Source organism: Oncorhynchus masou, chromosome 18 (genome assembly GCF_036934945.1).
Source record: "Oncorhynchus masou masou isolate Uvic2021 chromosome 18, UVic_Omas_1.1, whole genome shotgun sequence".
Classification (NCBI taxonomy): Eukaryota; Metazoa; Chordata; class Actinopteri; order Salmoniformes; family Salmonidae; genus Oncorhynchus; species Oncorhynchus masou.
The window spans coordinates 63,414,789-63,424,865 of record NC_088229.1 but is presented as its reverse complement, the minus strand read 5'-3'; positions in this window follow the sequence as shown (position 1 = coordinate 63,424,865).

The following is a 10,077-nucleotide window of genomic DNA, read 5'->3' as shown; positions in this document are numbered from 1 at the left end:
TAAAGTCTGATTCTCCACCCATCTTCCTGAAGTGTGCCCCCGTTCACACTGATTCTGACCCATCATGTCCAGTCCAGTAAATGACAATAATGCTCTATGGACAGTTTTTATATCCTAGACTGAACAGAGAAGAAAATACTCGTGCAGAATTCTCAAATGCAGCAGTCACTTGTCGTAGCTAGTCGTCTGGGGTGGTAGTATCTCTCGCCCAGTAGGGGTCGCTATACTCAACAATAAGGGAGGGACAGCAGTAGCAAAGAGTAGCTTTTTTCTCTCCATGGAGCTGCTCAGTAAATACGACGCATGCTGCTTTTTGACTGTAACAGCAGTGTTACACTAGTGTATACACCCTGATTTTCATACTTTGGAAGTGTTTCCATATCTAGGGTTGAGAGTGAGGACTTGTGAAGAGCAGGATCAATAACTGCATAATCAAGACCATTGCTTTTTGAGAAGGCGTTAACCATCAAAGATGTAAACCCATGTTCACAGTTAGCCATTGTTATGTAAAAGCATGCTGAAAAGTACCAGTGGCCTAACCTTGGCTCCAAGTCAGAGCAGGTCTGCTGGAGCCATGGCCTCGTGCAACCTGGACTCCTGGGTAGACATAACAACAAAAATACGGGGCACTGAAATTAGTTTGTTACGTTTGGAATGGTATTTATTTGTGATGTCCATACATTTTGTATGATATGTTACGAATTATAATTTCTATGTTATGTATTGCAATTCGTACAATATGTTACGAATTGAGTAATGTTTAGGTTGTTACGAGTGTACTGATGTAAGTAGGACACGTGACATCCCGGCAACTTTGAGAAAAAACACATATCTGAGTTGTGCCCATTGTTCACAGCGTGTCTGCCCTCTCGTTGACTAGAATGGTCCCACTTGGTCTTGCCGGCTCCAGACAGTCATCCATTTTTAAGACGCTTATTTCATTGTTAGACTGGCCACTTGAGTATCTAGTCAATACTGTATAATGGATCATCTGTGACGGGTAAATCCTCATTGGAAATGAGTCATCAGTGGACCGGTGAAGAACTCATGAACAACAGCATAGAAATTCTGGCCTAACCACACTAAGCTTTTTGTGATATAATCTTTATTGAGGTTGTGATAAAATATACTATTATATACACGGTATATTCTATACTCTTATAATATTGACTCAGAGACAAACTAAGCCCCGCTCAGGTAATACCTCCCATCCTTAGTAAGCGTCATCGCCGTACTGTTGTCTATACTACCAGGGGTGTTGTCTATACTGTCTATACTGCCAGGGGTGTTGTCTATACTGCCAGGGGTGTTGTCTATACTCTCTATACTGTCTATACTACCAGGGGTGTTGTCTATACTGCCAGGGGTGTTGTCTATACTACCAGGGGTGTTGTCTATACTGCCAGGGGTGTTGTCTATACTGTCTATACTGCCAGGGGTGTTGTCTATACTGTCTATACTGCCAGGGGTGTTGTCTATACTGCCAGGGGTGTTGTCTATACTACCAGGGGTGTTGTCTATACTGTCTATACTGCCAGGGGTGTTGTCTATACTGCCAGGGGTGTTGTCTATACTGTCTATACTGCCAGGGGTGTTGTCTATACTGCCAGGGGTGTTGTCTATACTGCCAGGGGTGTTGTCTATACTGCCAGGGGTGTTGTCTATACTGTCTATACTGCCAGGAGTGTTGTCTATACTGTCTATACTGCCAGGAGTGTTGTCTATACTGTCTATACTGCCAGGAGTGTTGTCTATACTGTCTATACTGCCAGGGGTGTTGTCTATACTGTCTATACTGCCAGGGGTGTTGTCTATACTGTCTATACTACCAGGGGTGTTGTCTATACTGCCAGGGGGGTTGTCTATACTGTCTATACGGCCAGGGGTGTTGTCAGTTGTAATCTTGTACCCATTCGTTTGAATTCCACTCTTAGATCTGTAGTCTTCTCACCCAGTGCAATGTGAATTCCATAAACTTGAATACCCCCTCGGATTTCAAATCACGTAGAGGGCTTGGGCTATTGCACGATAGCAACCAAAACCCACGTAGTTCAGTTTATAACATTCCATCATTGGTTACTCTGAGAGTTCCTCATATTGACATTGGCCGCGGCCTCAGGGCCTATGGTACTAACCTTGGAAAAGTCATTCCAATTTCTACTCCTTCCTCTATTACTAATAGGGATAGACCAAATGGTGCAGTTCTATGCAATTTTATAGCCATACCAACTATATCAATATCAACCATCAGACAGGGCCTGCAACCGCCTACTGAAAGTTGGAGATTTCTCGTGACTTTAAACATCGTAAGGGACTTGGGTTGATGCATCTGAACATTAGGACTGTACTTCCTAAACTAGATTACATCAAGATCTGGGCTATGCAGATGAACCCAGACACTCTGGTATTGACTGAAACTCGGAACTCTTGGAATATTCTGGACTCTGATATTAAAGATTCACTATGCAGAAATAGCTCTGCCATTTCCTGGTTGCTAAATTCTAATAGTTCACCTAATATACGTTTATGTGACAAAACAAGCAAGTATAATATAGAGAATAATTGTACTATCTTAACCCGTGTGAAATATATTTTACAAAACCAAAAATATTGTATTTTCAGCTGTTTGAAGCTGGTGTACAAAACCGAAAGTAAAAGACTCAAAAAACAAAACATGGAACAGATCTACCGCTTCTTAGACTTGCTTTCAATGAGCATTACAGAACTATAATAAACATGTGAAGTTGGTCGGCTTGCCCAGAAAGTGACATATTGCAGCTTTAATATTGAGGGTTATAATGTGTTCAGCACTGACAGAGAGGGTAGAGGTGGTGGGGTGGCCATTCGTATAAAACATATTTGCATTTCTTGTTAACTGAAATCCATTTACCTCTGCCAACTTTTTTTGCTCCTATCTTCAAGCCTTTGTCTGGGGAAAAATGTATCCATAACTGTTATACGGGTCTGTCTTCCTCCCTCGGCTAACCTTTGTGCACTTGAGGAGTTAACTATTTTGTTGTCTTCTTTTACTAAGTCGGAAGTTATTATCCTGAGTGACCTAAATTATGATCGGTAAATGCAGGCTTCAGACAATCTAAAAGATGTATAATGATGAAAAACCTGACTAAACCTAAACCAGCTGGTGACTAAGCCTACACGGCCCAACCCTAAAGATCCTTCAAAGTCAACTCTGATTGATCTTATTTGAACAAATACACCAGAGTAATATACATAGTGTACAAAACATGAAGAACACCTACTCTTTTCATGACAGACTGACCAGGTGAAAGCTATGATCCCTCATTGATGTCACATGTTAAATCCACTTCAATCAGTGGAGATGAAGGAGAGGAGACAGGTTAAAGAATGATTGTTAAGCCTTGAAACAATTGAGACATGGATTGTGTATGTGTGGGCAAGACAAAACATTTAAGTGAATTTGAACAAGGTATGGTAGTAGGTGCCAGGCGCACCTGTTTGTTTCAACTGCAGCAACGCTGCTTGGTTTATCACGCTCAACAGTTTCTCATGTGTATCAAGAATTTGTAGAGTCCATGTTCTGACGAATTGAGGCTGTTCTGTGGTAAAAAAAGGGAGGTGCAAGTCAATATTAAGAAGCTGTTGCTAATGTGGGGTGGCAGTGTAGCCTAGTGGTTAGAGCGTTGGACTAGTAACCGGAAGGCTGACAAGGTAAAAAATCTGTCGTTCTGCCCCTGAACAGGCAGTTAACCCACTGTTCCCAGGCCATCATTGAAAATAAGAATTTGTTCTTAACTGACTTGCCTGGTTAAATAAAGGTAACATTTTTTTTACAAATTTGGTATACTCCGTGTGTTTCTACTGGTGTCTTCACGCAAGACACTAGAGACCATTACCCAGTTGTTTGTGTTAGAGATGTGAGATACAAAATTCTGAGCCTTGTGTCATCACAAAGAGGCTATTTAAAAACTACAGTGAACAGTTTTTTTTTTTTACATGTGATCTTGATTATATTTCCGCTATCCCTGAATCTGATTTATCTTTCAGCCTTTTTGCATATGTCTTTAATACTATTGTGGATAATCATGCTCCCTTGAGATGGTTTGGGATGAGTTGGACCACAGGGTGAAGGAAAAGCAGCCAACAAGTGCTCAGCATATTTGGGAACTCCTTCAAGACTGTTGGAAAAGCATTCCAGGTGAAGCTGATTCAGAGAATGCCAAGAGTGTGCAAAGCTGTCATCAAGGCAAAGGGTGGCTACTTTGAAGAATATAAAATATATTTTTTTATAAAACACTTTTTTAGTTATTACATGATTCCATTTGTGTTATTTTATAGTTTAGATGTCTTCACTATTATTCTACAATGTGGAACATAGTATAAATAAAGAAAAACCCTTGAATGAGTAGGTGTGTCCAAACTTTTGACTGGTACTGTATGTATTCATGTTAGCTGACATTTCAATCAATCAAATGTATTTATAAAGCCCTTTTTGCATGAGCAGATGTCACAAAGTGCTTCTACAGAAACCTAGCCTAAAACCCCAAGCAGCAAGCAATGCAGATGTAGAAGTACAGTGGCTAGGAAAAACTCCATTTAAAAGACATGAACCTAGGAAGAAACCTTGGCTCTGAGGGGTGGCCAGTCCTCTATTGGTTGTGCCGGGTGGAAATTATAAGAGTACATGGCCATTAAAAGGCCAGATCAATCTTCAAGATGTTCAAACGTTCATAGATGACCAGCAGGGTCAAATAATAAACACAGTAGTTGTAGAGGGTGTAACAGGTCAGTACCTCAGAAGTCAATTTCAGTTGGCTTTCCATTGCCGAATACTCAGAGATCGAGACAGCCGGTGTGGTAGAGAGGGAGAGAGAGAGGGCGAGAGAGGGTCGAAAACAGCAGGTTGGGGACAACGTATCACGTCCAGTGAACAGGTCAGCATTCCATAGCCGCAAGCAGAACAGTTGAAACTGGAGCAGCAGCACGACAAGGTAGCACATCTGGTGAACAGGGCCAACCAGGCAGGATATAATCCCACCAAGTTTGCTAAAGCACAGCCCCCACACCACTGACACCATATCAACAGATCACCAACTTACTACACTGAGACAAGGCTGAGTATAGCCCACAAAACTCTTGTCCACCACAAGAGCCAGAGGGGGCGCAAAATCTCTCACATGGATAGGCAGACCATTCCATAAAAATGGAGCTCTATAGGAGAAAGCCCTGCCTCCAGCTGTTTGCTTAGAAATTCTAGGGACAATAAGGAGGCCTGCGTATGGTGACCATAGCGTACGTGTAGGTATGTACGACAGGACCAAATCGGAGAGATAGGTAGGAACAAGTCCTTGTAATGTTTTGTAGGTCAGCAGTAAAACCTTGAAATCAGCCATTGCCTTAACAGGAAACCAGTGTAGAGAGACTAGCACTGGAGTAATATGATATAATGTTTTTGTTCTAGTCAAGATTCTAGCTGCCGTATTTAGTACTAAGTGAAGTTAATTTAGTGCTTTATCTAGATAGACAGAGAGTAGAGCATTGCAGTAGTCTTATCTAGAAGTGACAAAAGCATTAATTAATTTTTGGACAAAAGTTTCTGATTTTTGCAATATTAGGAAGATGTAAAAATCCTGCCCTTGAAATATTCTTGATATGTTCTTCAAAAGAAAGATCAGCGTCCAAAGTAACGTAGAAGTCCTTCACAGTTTATTTGAGACGACTGTACAACCATCACATTTAATTGTCAGATCAAACAGCAGATCTCTTTGTTTCTTATGACTTAGCACTAGCATCTCTGTTTTGTATGAGTTTAAAAGTGAAGTTTGCCGCCATCCACTTCCTCATGTCTGAAACACAGGTTTCCAGGGTAGGCAATTGTGTCGTCCGCATAGCAATGAAAGTTGACATTGTGTTTCTGAATGACATCAACAAGAGGTAGAATATATGGTGAAAACAACAGTTGTCCTAAAACCCTGAGGAACACCAAAACTTACCATTGATTTGTCAGAGGACAAACCACCCACAGAGACAAACTGATAACTTTCCGACAGATAAAATCTAAACCAGGCAAGAACTTGTCTTTGTGGACCAATTAGGGTTTCCAATCTCTCCAAAAGAATGTGATCGATGGTGTCAAAAGTGGCACTAAGGTCTAGGAGCACGAGGATAAATGCAGAGCCTCGGTCTGACGCCATTAAAAGGTAATTTACCACCTTCATGAGTGCATTCTCAGTACTATGATGGTGTCGAAAACCTGACAGGAGCATTTTGTATACATTATTTGTCTTCAGGAAGGCAGCTTTTTCTCACATTTTTGAGAGGAAAGGGAGATTCAATATAGGCCGATAGTAAAAAAAAATCTAATAAAAAAGTTTGGCTTTTGCAGGAGAGGCTTTATATTTAATTTTTTAGTGAGTTTGGTATACATCCAAAGGATAGGGAGATGTTTATTATGTTCAACATAGGAGTGTCAAGCACAGGAAGTAGCTCTTTCAGTAGTTTAGTTGGAATAGGGTCCAGTAGGCAGCTGGAAGGTTTAGAGGCCATTACTATTTTTGTGAATGTGTCGAAAGATACAGGATTAAAGAAATCCTATGTCCTGGCAGTTCTGGGTATTACGAAAAGGTTAAATTTAGATCCTTGGTTAGGTGGTTAACTGATTTTTGTACTCTGAAGACTTTGGGTAGGTGGATGGATTCTGGAAGGGCATTTAGGAATCTTTGGATTGTCAGAGAATTTATATCGCAGCTTTTGATAATCTTTGTTTGGGGTTTGAGCAGATTATTTGTTGCTATTTCAAACGTAATAACATGGTGGTCCAATAGTCCAAGATTATGAGGAAAAACATTTAGATCCACAATATTTATTCCATGGGACAAAACTAGATCCAGGGTATGACTATGGCGATGTGTAGGTTTGGAGACATGTTGGAAGTGATTGAGTAGGCGGCATAGTTTTCATGGCTAGAAGCTTAAAAGACGAAAACGCAGTCATGTTTTTCCCGTAAATTCAAATTTGAGGTCATAAATTTTAGCAATACCTCCGCCTTAATGGGATGCGGAGGGGGATTTGGTCACTACTGTAACCAGGAGGAGAGTCCTCATTTAACACAGTAAATTCAAATCAAATCAAATTTTAATTGTCACATGCGCTGAATACAACAGGTGTAGTAGACCTTAGGGTGAAATGCTTACTTACAAGCCCTTAACCAACAATGCAGTTTAAGAAAATACCCCCCCAAAAAGTATGAGATAAGAATAGCAAATAATTAAAGAGCAGATGTAAATAACAATAGCGGGGCTATATACAGCGGGTACCGGAAGAGAGTCAATGTGCGGGGGCACCGGTGTCGAGATAATTGAGGTGATATGTACATGTAGGTAGAGTTATTAAAGTGACTATGCATAGATAATAACAGAGAGTAGCAGCAGAGTAGAAGGGGAGGTAGCCATAGAGTAGAAGCGGGGTAGCCATTTCATTAGCTGTTCAGGAACCTTATGGCTTGGGGGTAGAAGCAGTTTAAAAGCCTCTTGGACCTAGACTTGGCGCTCCAGTACCGCTTGCCGTGCAGTAGCAGAGAGAACAGTCTATGTCTAGGGTGGCTGGAGTGTTTGCCAATTCTTAGGGCCTTCCTCTGACACCGCCTGGTATAGAGGTCATGGATGGCAGGAAGCATGGCCCAGTGATGTACTGGGAAGTATGCCCTACCCTCTGTAGTGCCTTGCGGTCGGATGCCGAGCAGTTTCCATACCAGGCAGTGATGCAAGCAGTCAGGATGCTCTCGATGGTGCAGCTGTAAAACCTTTTGAGGATCTGAGGACCCATGCCAAATCTTTTCAGTCTCCTGAGAGGGAATAGGTTTTGTTGTGCCCTCTTCAGAACATCTGGGTGTGCTTGGACCATGTTAGTTTGTTGGTGATGTGGACGCCAAGGAACTTGAAGCTCTCAACCTGCTCCACTACAGCCCCGTCAACGAGAATGGGGTTGTGTTCGGTAATCCTCTTCTTGTAGTCCACAATCATCTCCTTTATCTTGACCACGTTGAGGGAGAGGTTGCTGTCCTTGCACCACACAGTCAGGTCATTGACCTCTCTCCCTATAGGCTGTCTTATTGTTGTCTGTGTTCAGGCCTACCACTGTTGAGTCATCAGCAAACTTGATGATGGTGTTGGAGTCGTGCCTGGCCATGCAGTCATAAGTGAATAGGGATTACAGGAGGGGACTGGGCACGTACCCCTGAAGGGCCCCTGTGTTGAGGATCAGCGTGGCAGATGTGTTTTTACCTACCCTTACCACCTGGGGGTGGCCCGTCAGGAAGTCCAGGATCCATTTGCAGAGGGAGGTGTTTTGTCCCAGGGGCCTTAGCTTAGCGATTAACGATGAGCATTGAGGGCACTATGGTGTTGAACACTGCGCTGTAGTGAAATTAATAGCATTCTCACATAAGTGTTCCTTTTTCCAGGTGTGAAAGGGCAGTGTGAAGTGCAATAGAGATTGCATCATCTGTCTATCTGTTGGTGCGGTATACAAATTGGAGTGAGTCTAGGGTTTCTGGGATAATGGTGTTGATGTGAGCTTTGATCAGCCTTTCAAAGCATTTCATGGCTACAGACGTACGTGCTATGGGTCGGTAGTCATTTAGGCAGGTTACCTTAGTGTTTTGGGCACAGGGACTATGGTGGTCTGCCGCTGACACAGTTGCCTGTTTACAGTGTTTCCTCCGAAACATTGGTGCGGCTGGCTTCCGGTTTAAGTGGATATTGTGTCAATAAGCAGTGCGGCTTGGTTGGGTTGTGTTTCGGGGGACGCACGGCTCTTGACCTTCGCCTTTCCAGACTACGTACGGGAGTTGCAGCAATGAGACAAGACTGTAACTACCAATTGGATACCATGAAAAAGGGGTATAAAAAAGCTTTAATGGAATGATCTGGTCAACATCATACTTTCAAAATCTTATCTAGCAAGCAGTCATCATCATGAATCACGTCGGAAAATCCTTTTCAATCCTTGTCATATGAAGAGAAATTATAGATAAAACTTATCCATGCTCATCGGCCATTGGACAAGTTCAACAATGAGTGGTTTGGAAGGAATCAGTGGCGGTTAACTGAAAGCGTTACTAAAGCCAATCACTAGTGTGCTATTCAGTGGAGTGGGATGTGGTCCAAGTCTGGGTTTAAGGGTCTCTTTTCCAAGCATAAAAGGATAAACATTTCTGTCGGGTGCAGAACAACTGGAAATTCGGAACTGGAAAATCTCAGAGTTCAAGACACCTGGGAACTCAGAAAAAAACGAGCTCAGACTGGGAAAATACGTTTTGAACGGTCATCCAACTTAGAATTCCAAGTTGGGAACTCAGGCCTCTTTCTAGAGCACCGACCTGAAGATCACTGACGTCATGATTCAACCTTGTTTCCCCCCCAGTTGTCTTGAAAGCACCATAAATCCAGAGAATGCCAGACCTTGATGACAAATTGTGTTGACAAAATTTGCACACAAGGACAGCCGCGCCTTCTTATTCAAGTGAGCAAGGCACAACAAGGTGAGTCCAAAAATGTATTGTATGCTGCTGCATAAATTATGTAATATGCCAGGGAGATATGTATACTGTAGCTAAGAAAGTAATAGTAAGTGTATGTTGTGTAGTAAGCTGTTAGCAGCCTATGTGCCTCACCCTAATAATTTGGTCCCTTTCTCCCTATAGCCTGTTTTAGAGAAATGTAATCATTGAATATTGTAAGAGTTTTCATTGTCTGCTTATATGCCCCCTTTATTTATCCTACGGTTCTGACTTGGTGTACAGAGAGAATACTATAAGAACAGCCCATGTTCTGAATTATGTTGTTGTACATTTCAAAAGTGCTGAACAAATAGTTACATTGACTATGTCCATCCTAGCTCGCTCATTATGTCTTAATCGAAATTACGGATTGCCTCTAATCTGCTCGTTGTCCCCTTATGCCATAGTTTGTACATCCTAATTGTCAGTAGAAACCACATTTGTTTAAGCAAGTCAGCCATATCAGCTATGTTTTTTTAAGGCCGTAAATGATAGCCAGGTGTAGCAGATAGCCAGGTGTAGCAGTGGTAAGGATTCAC